Raw genomic sequence first — 16,856 nt, 5'->3', positions numbered from 1 at the left:
ATCATTCTCTGTGGAGCATAATAATAATAATAATAATAATAATAATAATGAAAACATCAACAATTACACACATAATGTGCATTCTTTGAGTTTTCAGAGCTTATAATAACAAACTTCCCGAGAGGACTTGAATGCACAATATAGTCATAAACATATGATATTGCCCGAACAAAAGTGGTCTAACTGCACAATGTTGAGGCAACAAAGCAAAAAACTTAGTTTTAGTAAATAAATAAAAACAAAATAAGTCTTTAATGTCACGGTTCATAAATCCTATGTCTCTTCCTTGTCTCGTGTTTCTGTTGTTGTGTGCTGATTGTGTGGGTGTGTCAGCTGATTATTCACTCATCGGCAATCAAGTTCATCACTCCCGTCACCAGCTGCAGCTCATCTCAGCACATATATAAATACTCACTCAATTCTCATTTCCTCTGTCAGATCGTTCTATGTGGTTCCCAGTGTGTGGTTCGTCTTGTTCCAGTTCCAGTGTCTCGTCGTTGCCTGTTCTTGTTCCTGTGGATGTTTCACTCTGGACTTGTCACCGTCATCACCACTCTTCACCACAGCACTCATCTGACCATCAAAGTCCCTGCGCCGCTATCCTGTTCCACCCTGGATTACTGTGTTCTCACTGATTGTCAAATAAAGAGTGTTTTGAGCTACTTGCGATTGCTTCCGTCCTTCTATCATGACAGAACGATCTGACCGTTCAATGGAAGCAGCGAGTAGCTCCACCAGATCGCTGGAGGAATTCGTCAACAGCAGCATACTTCGAATGGATTCCCAGGAGAAGAACCTCAGCGATACAGCTCGCGCTGTCCAGGCTCTAGTGGCGCAGGTGTCCGGGCTTACCCAACAGCTTCAACATCTGCGAGGTCCCGCTGCGCCCCCCACACCGCCGGTTCCCCCACCACCACCAGAGAACCCTTCCCAGTCGGAGCCCCGCCTACCAGTTCCTGAGTCATATGCAGGTGAACCAAACTTCTGTCGAGCTTTCTTAACACGATGCTCCATGCACTTTTCTCTTCAGCCCAGGACATTCAACAATGAGCAAACCAAGGTCGCTTTTGTCTTGACGCTGCTGACTGGGAAGGCTGCACTCTGGGGGACAGCGGTGTGGGAGAATCAAGACCCATGCTGTGCCTCGTTCCTGGAGCTCTCCGCCGAAATGAAACGGGTCTTCGACCGGTCCGTCGCGGGACGAGAGGCAGCAAGGATGCTGGCCGATTTGCAACAGGGAGAGAGATCTGTTTCGGACTACTCCATCGAGTTTCGTACTCTAGCGGCGGAGAGCCAATGGAACGAGGAGGCGCAGTGGGATATGTTCCTGCATGGGTTGGCTGACCGCGTCCAGAAGGAGATTTACGCCATGGACCTTCCCACCTCACTCAACGGCCTGATCGCGTTGGCGTTAAGAGTAGACGCACGGTTATCACGAATGACTCGTCGCACTATGCCCAGTCGTCCCACAGGAGGGTTCGAGGGCCAACGTTTTGGAGGCGGGGACGCGGTCAGCCCTGTCTGCGATCACGAGCCCATGCAGGTGGGTCGAGCCCGGCTTTCCCGGGAGGAGAAGGAAAGGCGGAGATCCCAGGGCCTTTGCATGTACTGTGGAGGCGCGGGCCATTTCGCCTATAACTGCCCGTTAAAAGGCCCAGCCCGATAGTAAGTATGAGGCTACTATCGGGTGGGATCTCCGCCAAGAAGTCCTCATCCACATCGACTCTCCTTCCGGTAAGACTGAGATGGTCAAATCACCTTCACGATTGTCAAGCACTGTTGGATTCTGGGGCAGAAGGTAATTTCATGGACCGTTCATTTGCACACAAACTCCAAGTTCCCCTCAGACCCCTCACTCACAAGATTTCTGTACACGCTCTCAACGGCCAGGAACTCCCCACCATCTCATTCATCACCGAAGACATCACTCTCATCACATCAGGAAACCACACAGAAACTACCTCATTTTACATTCTGGACACTCCCCTCGCACCCATCGTCCTTGGTCACCCCTGGCTCACCCGTCACAACCCCAAAGTGGACTGGCTATCCAATTCTGTGTCTGCGTGGAGCAGTTTTTGTCATGAGTCTTGTCTTGTGTCTGCTTGTCCGTCTGTTTCTGTCCCTGTGTTTCAGGAGGAGGCAGTGGATTTATCTAACGTGCCCACGGAGTACCTGGACCTGAAGGAAGTGTTCAGTAAGTCTCGGGCTGCTTCTCTTCCCCCGCATCGTCCCTATGACTGTGCTATAGAGTTACTGCCAGGTACGTCTCCGCCTAAGGGCAAGTTGTATTCACTCTCTGTCCCAGAGAGGCAGGCCATGGAGAAATATATTTCTGATTCTTTAGCAACTGGGTTCATCCGTCCTTCCTCTTCTCCAGCGGGGGCGGGGTTCTTTTTTGTGGGGAAGAAGGACGGGTCCCTGCGACCTTGTATTGACTACCGGGGGCTGAACAGCATCACGGTAAAGAATACTTATCCTTTGCCGTTGATGTCTTCAGCCTTCGAGAGGTTGCAGGGAGCGTCCATTTTCACAAAATTGGATTTACGGAATGCTTATCATTTGGTCCGCATCAGGGAGGGGGATGAATGGAAAACTGCTTTTAACACCCCCAGGGGGCACTTTGAATACTTGGTCATGCCCTTCGGGCTGTCCAACTCCCCAGCGGTTTTCCAAGCACTTGTCAACGACGTGTTGCGAGACATGGTCGATCAGTTCATATATGTCTACCTGGATGACATATTGATTTTTTCTTCGTCTCTCCAGGAACATGTGCAACACGTCCGACAAGTGCTCCAGAGATTGCTAGAGAATGGGCTTTTTGTCAAGGCGGAGAAATGCGATTTTCATGCACAGTCTGTTCCTTTTTTAGGTTACATCGTGTCGGTTGAGGGAATGCGCATGGATCCTGAGAAGATCAAGGCTGTGGTAGAATGGCCAAGTCCAGATTCCCGTAAGGCCCTACAGAGGTTTCTGGGATTCGCCAATTTCTACCGGCGTTTCATTCGCAACTTCAGCCAACTAGCCGCACCTCTGACCGCCTTGACCTCCCCCAGAACGACGTTCAGGTGGTCAGACGCAGCCGAGGCTGCGTTTGCCAAACTTAAGGGTTGCTTCGTTTCAGCCCCCATCCTGATAACCCCTGATCCTTCACGTCAGTTCATGGTGGAGGTCGATGCGTCAGAGGTGGGGGTAGGTGCAGTGTTATCCCAGCGTTCTCCTTCAGACGATAAGATGCATCCTTGCGCGTTTTTGTCTCATCGTTTGTCCCCTGCGGAGCGTAATTATGACATTGGCAACAGAGAGTTGTTGGCAGTCAAATTAGCATTGGAGGAATGGCGCCACTGGTTAGAAGGGTCGGGGGTACCTTTTATCGTCTGGACCGATCACAAGAACTTGGAATATATTCGGACGGCTAAAAGATTAAACTCCAGGCAGGCTCGGTTGGCTCTTTTTTTCGGTCGTTTTGATTTTACTCTCTCGTACCGCCCGGGTTCCAAGAACATCAAACCCGATTCTTTATCACGTATTTTTGACCGTTCCGAACGCCCGTCTACTCCCGAGTGCATTTTACCAGAGTCTCTATTCGTCTCTACACTCATATGGGAGGTCGAATCGAAGGTCAAGAAGGCCTTAGAAGGGGTAACGCCTCCGACTCGTTGTCCATCGAATCGTTTGTTTGTGCCTGAGAGTTTACGGTCCAGCGTTATTCAGTGGGGACATTGTTCCAATGTGGCTTGCCATCCAGGAGTAAATCGTACTAAATTTTTGGTCAAGCAACGATTCTGGTGGCCTCTCATGGCTCGTGACGTTCACAATTTTGTTCTGGCTTGCTCAGTTTGTGCCACGGGTAAGACTTCCAATCGTTCCCCAGATGGGTTACTCCAACCGCTGCCGGTGCCTTCGAGACCCTGGTCCCATATCGCTCTAGATTTTGTCACCGCCCTCCCACCCTCCCAGGGTCACACGGTAGTTTTGACCGTGGTGGACCGGTTCTCGAAGGCGGCCCATTTCATACCCTTGCCCAAATTACCCTCAGCCAAGGAGACAGCGTTGATTGTCGTTAATCACGTCTTTCGGTTACATGGCCTCCCGATAGACGTGGTTTCTGACAGGGGACCCCAATTTGTGTCCAAATTTTGGCGAGAGTTTTGTAAGTGCCTGGGTGCGACTGTCAGTCTGTCCTCTGGGTTTCATCCCCAGAGCAATGGTCAAACTGAGCGAGCCAACCAGGATTTGGAGAGAACGTTGCGATGTTTAGTGTCCAAGAATCCTTCCTCTTGGAGCCAACAATTGTCTATGGTGGAGTACGCCCACAACACGTTGCCAGTGTCATCCACGGGCCTATCACCGTTTGAGTGTAGTTTAGGGTACCAGCCACCTATTTTTCCTAGTCTGGAATCCGAAGTCGCGGTTCCCTCCGCCCACGCCTTCGTCCAGAGGTGTCGCCGCACTTGGACTAGAGCCCGTGAGACTCTACTCCAAGTGGGGGCGCGCACTAAGGCCAAAGCCGATCGCCACCGGCGGAAGCCTCCCGTGTACGTCGTCGGTTCTAAAGTGTGGCTTTCTACCAAGGACATTCCTCTCCGCTCTGTTTCTAATAAGCTTGCTCCTAAATTTATTGGCCCATTCTCTGTCACTAAAATCATTAGTCCGGTGACAGTCCGTCTCAATCTTCCTCCAGTGTACAGGAGGATTCATCCCGTCTTTCACGTATCCAAAATCAAGCCCGTGTTTTTTGCTCGCATTAATCCGCCAGTCCCGGTTCCCCCCCCGCCGCGACTCGTAGATGGGGAACCAACTTATTCGGTCAGTCGTGTTCTGGACTCAAGGCGGAGGGGACGCGGATTTCAGTACTTGGTGGACTGGGAAGGTTACGGTCCGGAGGAGAGGAGTTGGGTACCGGCCAGAGACATCCTGGATCACTCTCTTATCGATGATTACAATCGGCAGGTAAGGGAGCCTGGGAACGCCAGGAGGCGTTCCTAGGGGAGGGGGTACTGTCACGGTTCATAAATCCTATGTCTCTTCCTTGTCTCGTGTTTCTGTTGTTGTGTGCTGATTGTGTGGGTGTGTCAGCTGATTATTCACTCATCGGCAATCAAGTTCATCACTCCCGTCACCAGCTGCAGCTCATCTCAGCACATATATAAATACTCACTCAATTCTCATTTCCTCTGTCAGATCGTTCTATGTGGTTCCCAGTGTGTGGTTCGTCTTGTTCCAGTTCCAGTGTCTCGTCGTTGCCTGTTCTTGTTCCTGTGGATGTTTCACTCTGGACTTGTCACCGTCATCACCACTCTTCACCACAGCACTCATCTGACCATCAAAGTCCCTGCGCCGCTATCCTGTTCCACCCTGGATTACTGTGTTCTCACTGATTGTCAAATAAAGAGTGTTTTGAGCTACTTGCGATTGCTTCCGTCCTTCTATCATGACATTTAATCAATCAAACTTAATTAATTACATACTGATGCACGTGTATATTTTTATATAAAGTTATTTCAGTTTAAACATGTTAAAAAAATATATTTATCTTACCAATTGATGGGACTGTGTCCCATGTGGCTTTGCTTTCTGAAAGGACTGCTCCATCCCCAAACAAAAGGCCACGCCCACTTCAGCCCCTCATTTAATTGAACAGACATGTCAGGTAATATTATATATATCATTTTATTTAATTAAATATATAAGGAACAGAATATACAATTTGTACAGTATGTGTGTATGTGTGTGTGTGTGTGTGTGTGTGTGTGTGTGTGTGTGTGTGTGTGCTTAATGTATTTGTAAACATTTTAAGGAACACTGAATATTAATGCAATTAATGTCTAATAAAGGTTGGTTTAAAGCACTTAATTAATGGCATTTTCCCATTTTCCGTGACCTAATCTGAAGTGAGAATTATTTACTCCAATAACCAATTAACAATTTCATACTACGAGCTAATTAAACAATAATAATTGTCTTAATTACAGTGACAATAAATGAAGAACTCACTATTTACCATCACAATATTATAATGTTTTTGCTAAAGATTACATTTGCATTTATAGTGTTTTTAAATATCAACTCACATAAATAACTTTAGGTGAGTTTTAGATGATGGCAACAGTAATCTAAACAAACATAATGTTTGAGAATGAAATGAGCATGCACAATATAGACTGACAGACAGACAAACTTTCCGTGACCTAATCTAAAGTGAGAACTATTTACAGTTAATAAGATGTTAACAAAGCATAAAAAAACATAGCTTTTTACATTTGAGCTAATTAAACAATAATAATTGTGTTAATTACAGTGACAATGAATGAACTCACTATTTGTATATAGCCTATTGATATATTAAAAATGTAGAGACTACAATATATTAACTATGAATTAACTATAAACTAATAGTTTGTTAAAGGTACAATATTTAAGATTTTTGTAATAAAATATAAATAAATAAAAACACTTGCATAGTGTGATATATTTCATGCAGTTGTGTACTTACATTATCCCAAAAGTTCCGGAGGATTTGTAAATCCAGAGAAATTACAGTTTTAAATATTGTCTCGTCCCTTGTCATTGTCGCATATCAGTTACGTAATATCCACTCTATCCTTGGTTTCCGCTTGTAGAAACCATATATATATATATATATATATATATACATAGATACCTCATTAGCGACCGTTTCAATGGGCCGCTATGTAAGCTGCTAATCTATGTATACATACCTATGATAAAATGTCTCGCACGCCGCTGTTGTGTCGTTCAGTCATCATTCTTCACGATTATTGATTGGTGAGTACAGAAAAATGCCAAAAAACGTAAACGGAGATCAAATGAGCCAAGCAGGCTTTGGGACTAATGGAGAAATAAAACAAGTATCAATATCGGCGTGACGTTTTCGAGATGGAGAGAGTTTTAATATACAGGCAAGCAAATATATATTGTTAATTGTACACATACATTGCACTTTGTTTGTCCTTTAGTAACGCTTTTGATCAAGTCTGGTGACCAAGTCTATGGCAGTGAAATTAAATACAGTATGTGTTGCACAAAAATATTTAGCCATTACTTGCAAACACTGCGGGTTTGTTTTAAACGTGTAAAACTGCGCAGCATTAACCCACCAAATCATTTGACAAATAGTCACATATAACAGGCTAATATAGCATTACATTTCATGTTCCTTGCAGCTAATTCCTTACGATGACATAAAATAGTGTGATTAAACGTTCAGGTAATACAAAAACTAATTTATTAGCTGATATATAATTTATATGATTCGTGAATTCCATACATTTCTGGATGGTGAAAACGAAATCTCCCATTGTTCCACTCTCCTTCATAGCGTCATCAAGCTTCATCTTTGTTATTGTTTTGAAAATGCGACCTCTGGCTGCAAAACCAATTACAGGTTGGACCTTTAATGATTTGTAAGTACTTTATTACTGTATTCTTACTATAAAATTTTCCCAATTTTGTTTTTTGATGATTCAGTTTTTATATTATAAAAATATCCTTCAGATGAGAGTGCTTTCTAATCTTGCATTTCTCTCTGTCATCATCAATGGTTACATTTACTTGTGGCATTAAAATTACAGATTTTTAGTTTTTATAGTTAGTATCAGCCATATATTGGTTATTAGCCACAAAACTAAAATAATCGGCTTGTCTATATTAGCCAGAATTTTAATATTGTCGCAATTTTCATTTTTAGGTTAATTTTAATTTATTCTGACAAGCGTTTGTTTAAAATCCCCAAAGTGATGTCGTGGTGAAACAATTCGTGGAGAAGAATGTCGTGGAGAAGAACAATTTAATGACTGTTTACAGCAACCTCATCAGTAGGCAAAAATGTAACTGTCATTTATGCTCAGCAGCAATGATAAAGTCATCACAGTGCATTGTTTAACCTATTATTATAAAGCAATTGGCGAGACTGCTGTGAAACACTGTCTAAATCATGACAATGAGACACCAGTGGCACTGCATAAAAGACAATATAAGTGTTCACAGACAGAGTACTGCCACGTAAGCTGTGCTGTGAGAGTCTCTGTGGTCATAAGAGTAACTTATATGCCATCTGCAAGGGAAAGAGACCTCTTTACTAGAAAAACAGTGCTAGACATGAGCCTGGGGAATGTGGTGTAATGATATCTTTGCAAGAATAATGAAACAAGAGTTAGTTGAGAGGTGCTAAACATCTGTATCACTCGTCACATTACTGATAAAGACTGTGAATAATTCTTACAGGGGGGTCAACAACTCGATTAGTGCAGTAAACATTTGTTCTGATTGCTCCTACAAACAGTTCTGATAAGAGTAGTGCAATAATAAGAGTTCAAACACGCTGGGGATAACCTGTAACTGGAAATGTAGATAACCGAGCGTGTTGGCGTGCACTGCGCACAACATGGGTAGTTTAAAGCAGTCACAGATTAACCATGCATCAGGATCACCTTTGAAATGTGCATGATTTAAGAGATGGAGGGAATAAAAGTGTTTTAAATGATTAGAGGTTATCAAATACATTACATGACTCATCCACAGAGTTTCAATCACCATAGGAATTGATATAAAATCAAAAATACTGCAGAATGTATCGCCAGTGCCTCTGTTATTGTGTTGGAGACTGCCAGGGTAGCTTTATATGCTCACACTAATGATCTTGTAATTAAACCGAGAGGAAAACATATCTACATTAATTATCGTAGGCATTGTTTCTCCAGTCTAGGCAGATAAATTGCTAGCCTGAAGGGGCTGAGTTACATTGCAGTTGGCAGACATTCACAAGGTGTTCTGAGCCTATGAGTCCACGTTATCCTGCTGAAATACTGCCATTTCTCCCTGCCTTTACTCTCTGATCACACAAATGTGATCTGAAGCAAAAGGTTAGTAAGAAGACTAGATGAGCTATGACAATACCTCGGCTTGGACTGTAACGGTGTGACAGCCTTTGACACTCTATAGTCTTACACTGTGCACCTCAGCTTGCTTGCTCTTTCCAAATCTATCATTCTCTGTCTGATTTGCAGCCAATTCAAATGTTTCAGACGCTTTTACTGTTTACTGTAGGTATTTAGACTACAATTATTTATTATACAAACACGTTTTCTCTATTTTGGGAACATTTAGTGAAACACATTTGAATAATCTCTACCATATTGATTTGTCATAGTCAATTGAAGCTCTTTAATTGTTTAAATCAGCTGCATTAAGAATGACAAACCGCTCATAGCAAAACATCACATTCTATTCTTTTATTGTTTGTAATTAACACATCAAGCCAAAACCCTAACTGACATTTTTGTTAAGTATAAAGTTAGGTAATTAATAATAATATAATTATTAAATCAGAAAATAATTGAATGCATATGTTGTTACAATGCGGCATTTTGTTTTAAAAAATACAATAAAAACTGAACTATTGTGGAAATATTATTCATTTACGTTTATGCATTTGGCAGACGCTTTTATCCAAAGCGACTTTCATTGCATTTCAAGGTACACATTTACATTCTTATCAATTCTTGCTTTCTCTGGGAATCGAACCCATGACCTTGGCGTTGCAAGCAACAAAGGCTCTACTGTTTGAGCTACATGAAAGTTGTATCAAAATATACAAAAACCACTTGCACAGTGTTATATATGTCTTTCAGTTGTGTACTTCCATTATCCTAAATGTAGCAAATTTGTAAATTCCGAGAAATTCACAATTTTAAAAAGTGTCCGTCCCTGTTCACTTGTTGCCTGTCAATGATGTAATATCGTGTTATCCCTGGTTTCCGCTACTGCCGTAGTAACCATAGCGACCGACGTGGATAACTGCGTAGTGCGTAACGTCTAGCGGCACGCTCACGCTGTTGCTGTTTCGTTCAAACATTATGGACCATAGCAAGCAGACTTTGGGACAAAAGGAGAACTAAAACAAGGATCAATTTCAGCATGGCGTTTTCGAGATGCCGAGAGCTCCATGTCCACGACTAACTTGGACTTGACAGAGTTTCACGAGTCACGAATTGACAGGGACGCCGCTCTTGCACGTACTTTATTAGATACGTGAACAAATGTACATAAAACAAATCAATGTTATATAGCTCAACATGATGAAATGCTAGAATATGATCAGTATGTTATTCTAATGTTGATCTAGCTTACTGCTATCTCATATAGCAAACAAACTATCACAGAATAACATTATGGGCCCTATTTTAACGATCTGAAACGCAAGTATCAAGCGCGAAACGCAAGTAACTTTGTGGGCGGGTCTTGGGCGCTGTTGCTATTATACCGGCGGGATAAGTGACTCTTGTGCCCGACGCAAATCTAAAATGGGTTGGTCTGAAGTAGCTTCATTATTCATAGGTGTGGTTTGGGCGTAACGTGAAATAAACCAATCAGAGCGACATCTCACATTCCCTTTGGAACAAGCAGGTGCGCTTGTTCCATGGCGGATTGCTATTATAATGGCGGATTTGCCAGGCGCACGCCAGGAGCGGTTCACAGCCGAGGAGACTGACATTCTCGCCAGGGCCGTAAAACACAGAGAAGTGACATTGTATGGGGATCGGAGAAACCCACCCAAATTAGCTTCGGTTAAACAGGCGTATAAAAAATGTGGGTAAATGTGTAAGCTAGTTTATGCCTATTTTCTTCATGGACACAACAATGATTTCCCTCATGTGTTAATATTTTTCCTTGTAATAATGTATGGTTTTCTAAAAATGAGAACTGCTGCTTCTGTGTAGATGAGATAAGCAAAGTGTATGCGCATTGTGCACACGCTACATTGATTATGGCCAAGCATGCGCCCTTAAAATAACATATGAATAACATGCGCAATGCGCCACTGACTTTAGACTAGGTTTTTCCTGGTCAGTGGTGGAATTGTTTTCTAAACCTGCAAAATAGCACCAGGGAACGTTTGCGCCGGAACACGCCTCCTCTTTGCGCTGAACCGCCCCCGGGAGCGCAAATTAATTCCCTAATTTACCGACGTGCATCTGTGGAGGGAAAAGTCTGCTGTGCACGGGTGCAAAATAGGAATGATACATGCGTCGGTGTACAAAGTAAATTGTGCTGGGTGCAAGATAGGGCCCTATAACTTTCAACACACTTAAATGTCTTTACTGTTACTTTTGATATTTGTAATGCATCCTTTCTGAATAAAAGTTAAAAACGTTTTTCAAAAAGATTTTACTGACTCCAAACTTTTGAACAATGTCAGTAGTTATATTTTGTCGATACCATCCGATACTGATCATAACAGAAAGCGCTCGAGCAAGTTAGGAATGTTTGACAACGGGCTGTTGAATTATTAGAAAAATAATGCACACCTAAGGTGGTAATGCGGTCTCAACGCGAAGCGGAGTCTCTCAACAGTGTTCGGCACCTCGCTACTAATAGCGAAATATTGTATATAATATTACCGAATAGCATTTTGGTTCTGTAGGCTGTAAAGACCTTTAAATCACTGAAATCATTTGGTGAAGTGATATGAAACTGTAATGCGGTCAAGACCTGCCTGGAACTACTTTAGCTGTGCGTTTCCCTGAAAATAATTGCACACCTTAGAACATTCGTCAACCAATCAGAATCAAGCATTCAACAGCCGTGTAGTATAATTGTTGACAAACTTTGTTGACCAACCTTTGGTTTTTCTGTTGAGAAAAATTTCATTCTGAATAACAATTTTTGTAAAAAAAACAAAAACATTGTTTTGACATCCTTTTGGAGGGTTCTATCCTTAAAGGAGAACTCCGGTCAATTTTAACATTGAGCTAATTTTTTTGTAAATTTGGAGTGCTGTCAGTACAGAGAACAACGACAAAAATCGGTGTTGTCTACACCGTGTTATCCTCTTTTTAAAATTTGCACCCTGTTGACTTCAATGGGGCAAGTTTTAAACCTGCTTTTAGCCTCTTAACATCCTTGATGTGTCATTACAAGTGCCCAGCCATGTTAGATGATTCCTTCAGAGTGAACACGGGTGAATCTGACTGCAGTAGATGTGAAAGATATGAATAAAAGTGATGTTAATTCAGCCAGCACACATACCTGTATTTACATCCTGTTTTCGGTCGAAGTCCACAGTAGTCGACTGCCGAGTTCACGCGCATAGGTTTAGTTACCTATGATCACGCGCGTGAACTCGACAATCGACTACTGTCAAACCCCACCATAATTGCTCTATGGTCCGATAAAGTCAGGTCACTCAAACAACTTCTGTTTTTGATGCTGTAGTTGGGCATTAATTACTTTTTCTCAATGTTCTCTACCCACTTTTCTTGACTGTTCTTTATCCTTCCTGTTAGAATGAACTGAAAGCAAATTTTTAGATTAGGCTAAATTAAACTTAATAAGAAGTGAGAAGTAGACATTTCTTTGATCTGACTATAAGCGGAAGTAAATTAGCCCAACACCTTGTTTATTAGGAAACAGTTTATCACAGACAAGCTCTGTTGATGAGATTTTAAGCAATGATTATTTGCTTTGAGCTATCTCCTCTGAGAGAGCCAGCATAGAAACTTTTGCCAAAATACATCAAATGCAGCTGAGTTTGTGATTATCTAGTGTGTGTTTGTGATTATTGTGGTCAAGTGCAAAGACCACAAGTATGGGTACTGGGAAAGGCCGATTTGTTATACACGGCTCGACCAATCAAATTAGAGGACAAAAAGAGCTAATGCAATTAGTAGGCCGTGGATTCTGTTGTGGACTGTGACGGTACAGGAAAGTGACAGATGTGCTATTTACTTGCAAAACAGCAATAAATACAAAATAAATAGAAAGAAATGAGCAAGCAGCAATATAGCAGCACATCTATAATTGACAGGGAAGTAACATTATAGTAAAATGATGGAGTGCTGGATAAAAGTGGGCTAGTGGCTGTTCTGAGCCTCAACAACTGGGATTTTATAGTAATATACTGTTATTATATATGATGTTAAGCTTTCAGTGCAGAATCAGTTTAAAATATGAAATGTGCTTTCTGCGGTGCACAGATTTTGTTACATTGGCTACAGAAGAAATAAAAGCTGCTTATTGAAGAGAATCCTCATTGCCAGCTCTGAATATTGATTGTTCATGCTGCATCACAGCTGCAAATGTGCTTAATTTTAACCATTCACCCTTTTTTTCATTCTGTAAACAAGACATCGATCCAGGAGAAGAGGTTTGAAAGTAAATGATTTTGATATTGACTAAAATGCAGCCAGTAGACACACAGTCATTTAGATTTCAGCTCCCCATTGGAAATCCACCATTGAAGGTCTTTAAGGGCCATGAACCCCCCCCCCTTTCAGATCAAGTCTATCCCACAATCTTTTTGAAAAATGCAACTTAAATGGGCGTGGATGGCTGTGAGAAGAAGGGAGGGAAGTGGGTGTGGCAGGGCAAGGCAGGAGAGGAAGAGGGGGGCGAGCAACTGTCATCTGTCAGTGGTCCATGCCGACTCTCACTAAAAAATCAGAGGTAAAAAGTAAGGAATTGCAAGGTTTTATAGCCAGCAAAGTTAAAGTCCAATGAAATACACTAACCGTCTGTTTGCCCTGCAATGCCCTGCTACATATATTAGATTAACCCTTTGATGTGTGCGATCACATCGGTGTGATTAGAACTTTCAGTGCATCAGTTGATCAACTGCTAAATTCAGTTTTGGTGCTGAGCCAGAGATGGACACGCTCAAAGCTTTCATATATCACAACCAAAGACCATGTGTTTTCAACCACATAATCTTTATTTTAGGTTTCAGACATTTAAATACACATAAGTACTAGCAAAACATTACATTTATAGTTTGTAAAATACACACTGTTGTCTATGAATGCGGCAATAACAATCATTTTAATTATAAATTGAATGCCCATCTCCCATTATAGATCTGCTATCATGATCATTATAAAGGTTTTTAAATGACAAAACGCATTCACTTCTCGAGAAAGATACTTGCTACAAACAAACGTTTCGATGTGTCGGTAGATGATAGCCAACCATCCGCCCACAGCCAGAGTCTAGCCCTGGCAGCATCGCGGGCAAAGCCATGCAACACACCCATACTTTTACACCAAGGAAACAAACGCTTTGCGACCCTGAACGCCTCTCTTATCTATTACGCGTAATCTCACAGTTTGACACGTCTGTCATTGGAAAGCACCACGTGGTGTCATGAATAATTAAGAGACAGTGTCTTCTCATAGAATAAGAAAACTCAGTCTCATGAATAATTATGAGACACCGACGCGTCATCAAAGTACTTTAGTGCACTACAGAAAAAAAAACATCACAATTAACCAGTTTTCCCCTACAATTAAATCTAACAGATGCTAATATTGTCTTTAATGTTGTTCAACACACACACACCTCTGTTAAAATCTCAGAAAATTTAGTTAAGGGTTTTATGACCCTTTAATTAAATTATTTATCAAACATTTCAAACCTTCTGATTTTCCAAGGATCTAGGAAACCTGTTTGGCTGTAGAAAAGGGATTGGGGGGTCGGCACTACTCGGAAAGCCTTTGAGACATTCTTTTATCAGAAATCTTTAATGTGGTGTGGGCTATGAAGGAAAGATATTCATATGCGGTAGTAAAATTTAATTGAATATGCGTCTGTCTGCCTCCACAGAATCAATGCCTCAGCCAGTCTCTCTCAAAAGCTTCATTACCTTATTAATGACTCGCCTCGTGCTGTTGATCAGGCCTGGAGAAGCGGCCTTGTATTTATAACGCAGCTCGCTCTTGTAAAGCTTTTTGTCTAAGCCTGCCATGTAGTAACAAGGCTTAAGGGGAGGAGAAAACTTTAATGGAATAGTGGATTGAAAAAAAAAACTTCTTAAAGGGGTCTTGGAAGAGATCATTTCCAAGAAAAGGGTTGTGAAAGGATGCATATCCCTGTCTTTGATGCTAGAGTTATTCATATGGTCTGTTCATGTGTGCCTGACAGGAGTGGTAAAGACATGGCGGTTTGTCTCAAATGGCAAGGTTCCTGCACTCTGTCCTCTGTGGTTAAACCTTGCAGCATCAGACATATTCAAGGATATGAGTTACCTACAGCACCACACCAGAAAAGAGGATCAGTTGTGCATGTCAGCTAATCCAGTGGATATAGCATCAGCCAATTCTCCTGTTTACTGGAGACCAGCTATGGTTCCTATGAACCCATACAGGGCTAATAGAATAAACTAGGGACTATAATTGCACTTACTGTATATAATTTAATTTAGTTGTTTCTGATTAATTCATTTAATGTATTAATTGACGTATCTTGGGGTAAATACAATTTAAAAGAAAGAAATTAATACTTTTATTCAGCAAGGGCACATTAAACTGATCAAACATGACAGTAAAGTCATTTTAGTCAGGACCACTTTGAGAATGAAATTTATTGACAATCTTTGGATTTGGCGAGAGGCTTTGGCTCTAAGGTGCTCGAGCTGCCATACTAGACAGCTTGAGATACATCCTTGAGACACAAATCCCCCAAGCCTTTTTAATACACAAATGTTTCTTAGCATATGTTACAGAAGGAGATCCAATGATTACGTACATAGAGTTTCTATACAGAATCCAATGCTCTATTATGAAGATGCTAGGAGGTGAAGGGGTGGAGGTGGGTGTAAATGTCTGTGCGACAGACTGCGGAGCATTCGTTGAATGAGCTTAAATACTATAGTTGATTAGAGTAGGTGGAGTAACAAATCAGCTGAGCGTCATATATATAAAGTGGCATGACGTGAAGGCCAAGTATGATAATTCATATTACCCACAACTGCCCTATTTAAATATGTAGTACTGTTTTTACTGTATCTTTGATCAAGGCTTTGGTGAGCATAGGAGACTTTCTATCTAAACATTAAAAGAAAATCTTATTTTATACTTTTGACCATTAGTGAATACAGTCTATTATTCACATGTATTTGCTGAGAAAAGTCCCCAATTAATACACATTTAAAACATCATATTATGGCAGACAAGTAAATAAGTAAATATACTTGCACATGAATTCAATGTAATTATTTCTGTCATTGAACATGAGGCTGTTACTAGTTATAGCAATCCATTGGACAACTGACACACACACACACACACACACACACATACACACACACACACATACACACACACACACACACACACACACACACACACACACACACACACACACACACACACACACACATATATATACATACATACATACATACATACATACATACATATATATATATATATATATATATATATAGTATATATTGTACAATAGACAAGCAATATTGAGATGCAGAAAAATAAATAAAATAATAAAAAATAGTGTATATTTCATTAAATGTTAAGTTTTCTTTAGAAAACTTTTTTTCCCTACAAAAATACCTTTTTGAGGTATATTTGAAGATTGAAGAGAAGATTAGATGCTTCCTCTAATTCATGTATTCTACCTGACTCATCTTGTTCAGACATTTAGGAATGCTCATGCTGTCGTAAGAGGATAAGCATGAGCCATTTTGGGTATGCTCGTACATTGTCTGTGTTCCCACAGCTTACATGCCCCAGAGGAAGAAAGGGAGAGAAAAAAAAATCACTCGCTGAGCTTCTCCACCATTCATCCTCACTTTTTGAAAGGCTCTGTTTTGACTGCGATGCCTCTGTTCCTCCAAACGAGCCTAATACCGCTGCTCCGCAAGTTGTGAACGAAAACATGCTGACTGTTGCCATCAAGCTGAACAAATTGACAAAGCTTTGTAAACAACACACTCTGCGCACATTCGTTTCAAAGCGTGCGGTTCCACGTTTTCACGTCTCAATAATACATTAGGCCACACGCAAACGCTATGCAGTTTTGCTTCATACCCAAAGCAATTTTAC

The sequence above is a fragment of the Abramis brama genome (assembly GCF_963993115.1).
Source record: "Abramis brama genome assembly, chromosome: 14".
Taxonomy (NCBI): Eukaryota; Metazoa; Chordata; class Actinopteri; order Cypriniformes; family Leuciscidae; genus Abramis; species Abramis brama.
This window is presented reverse-complemented; position numbering follows the sequence as displayed.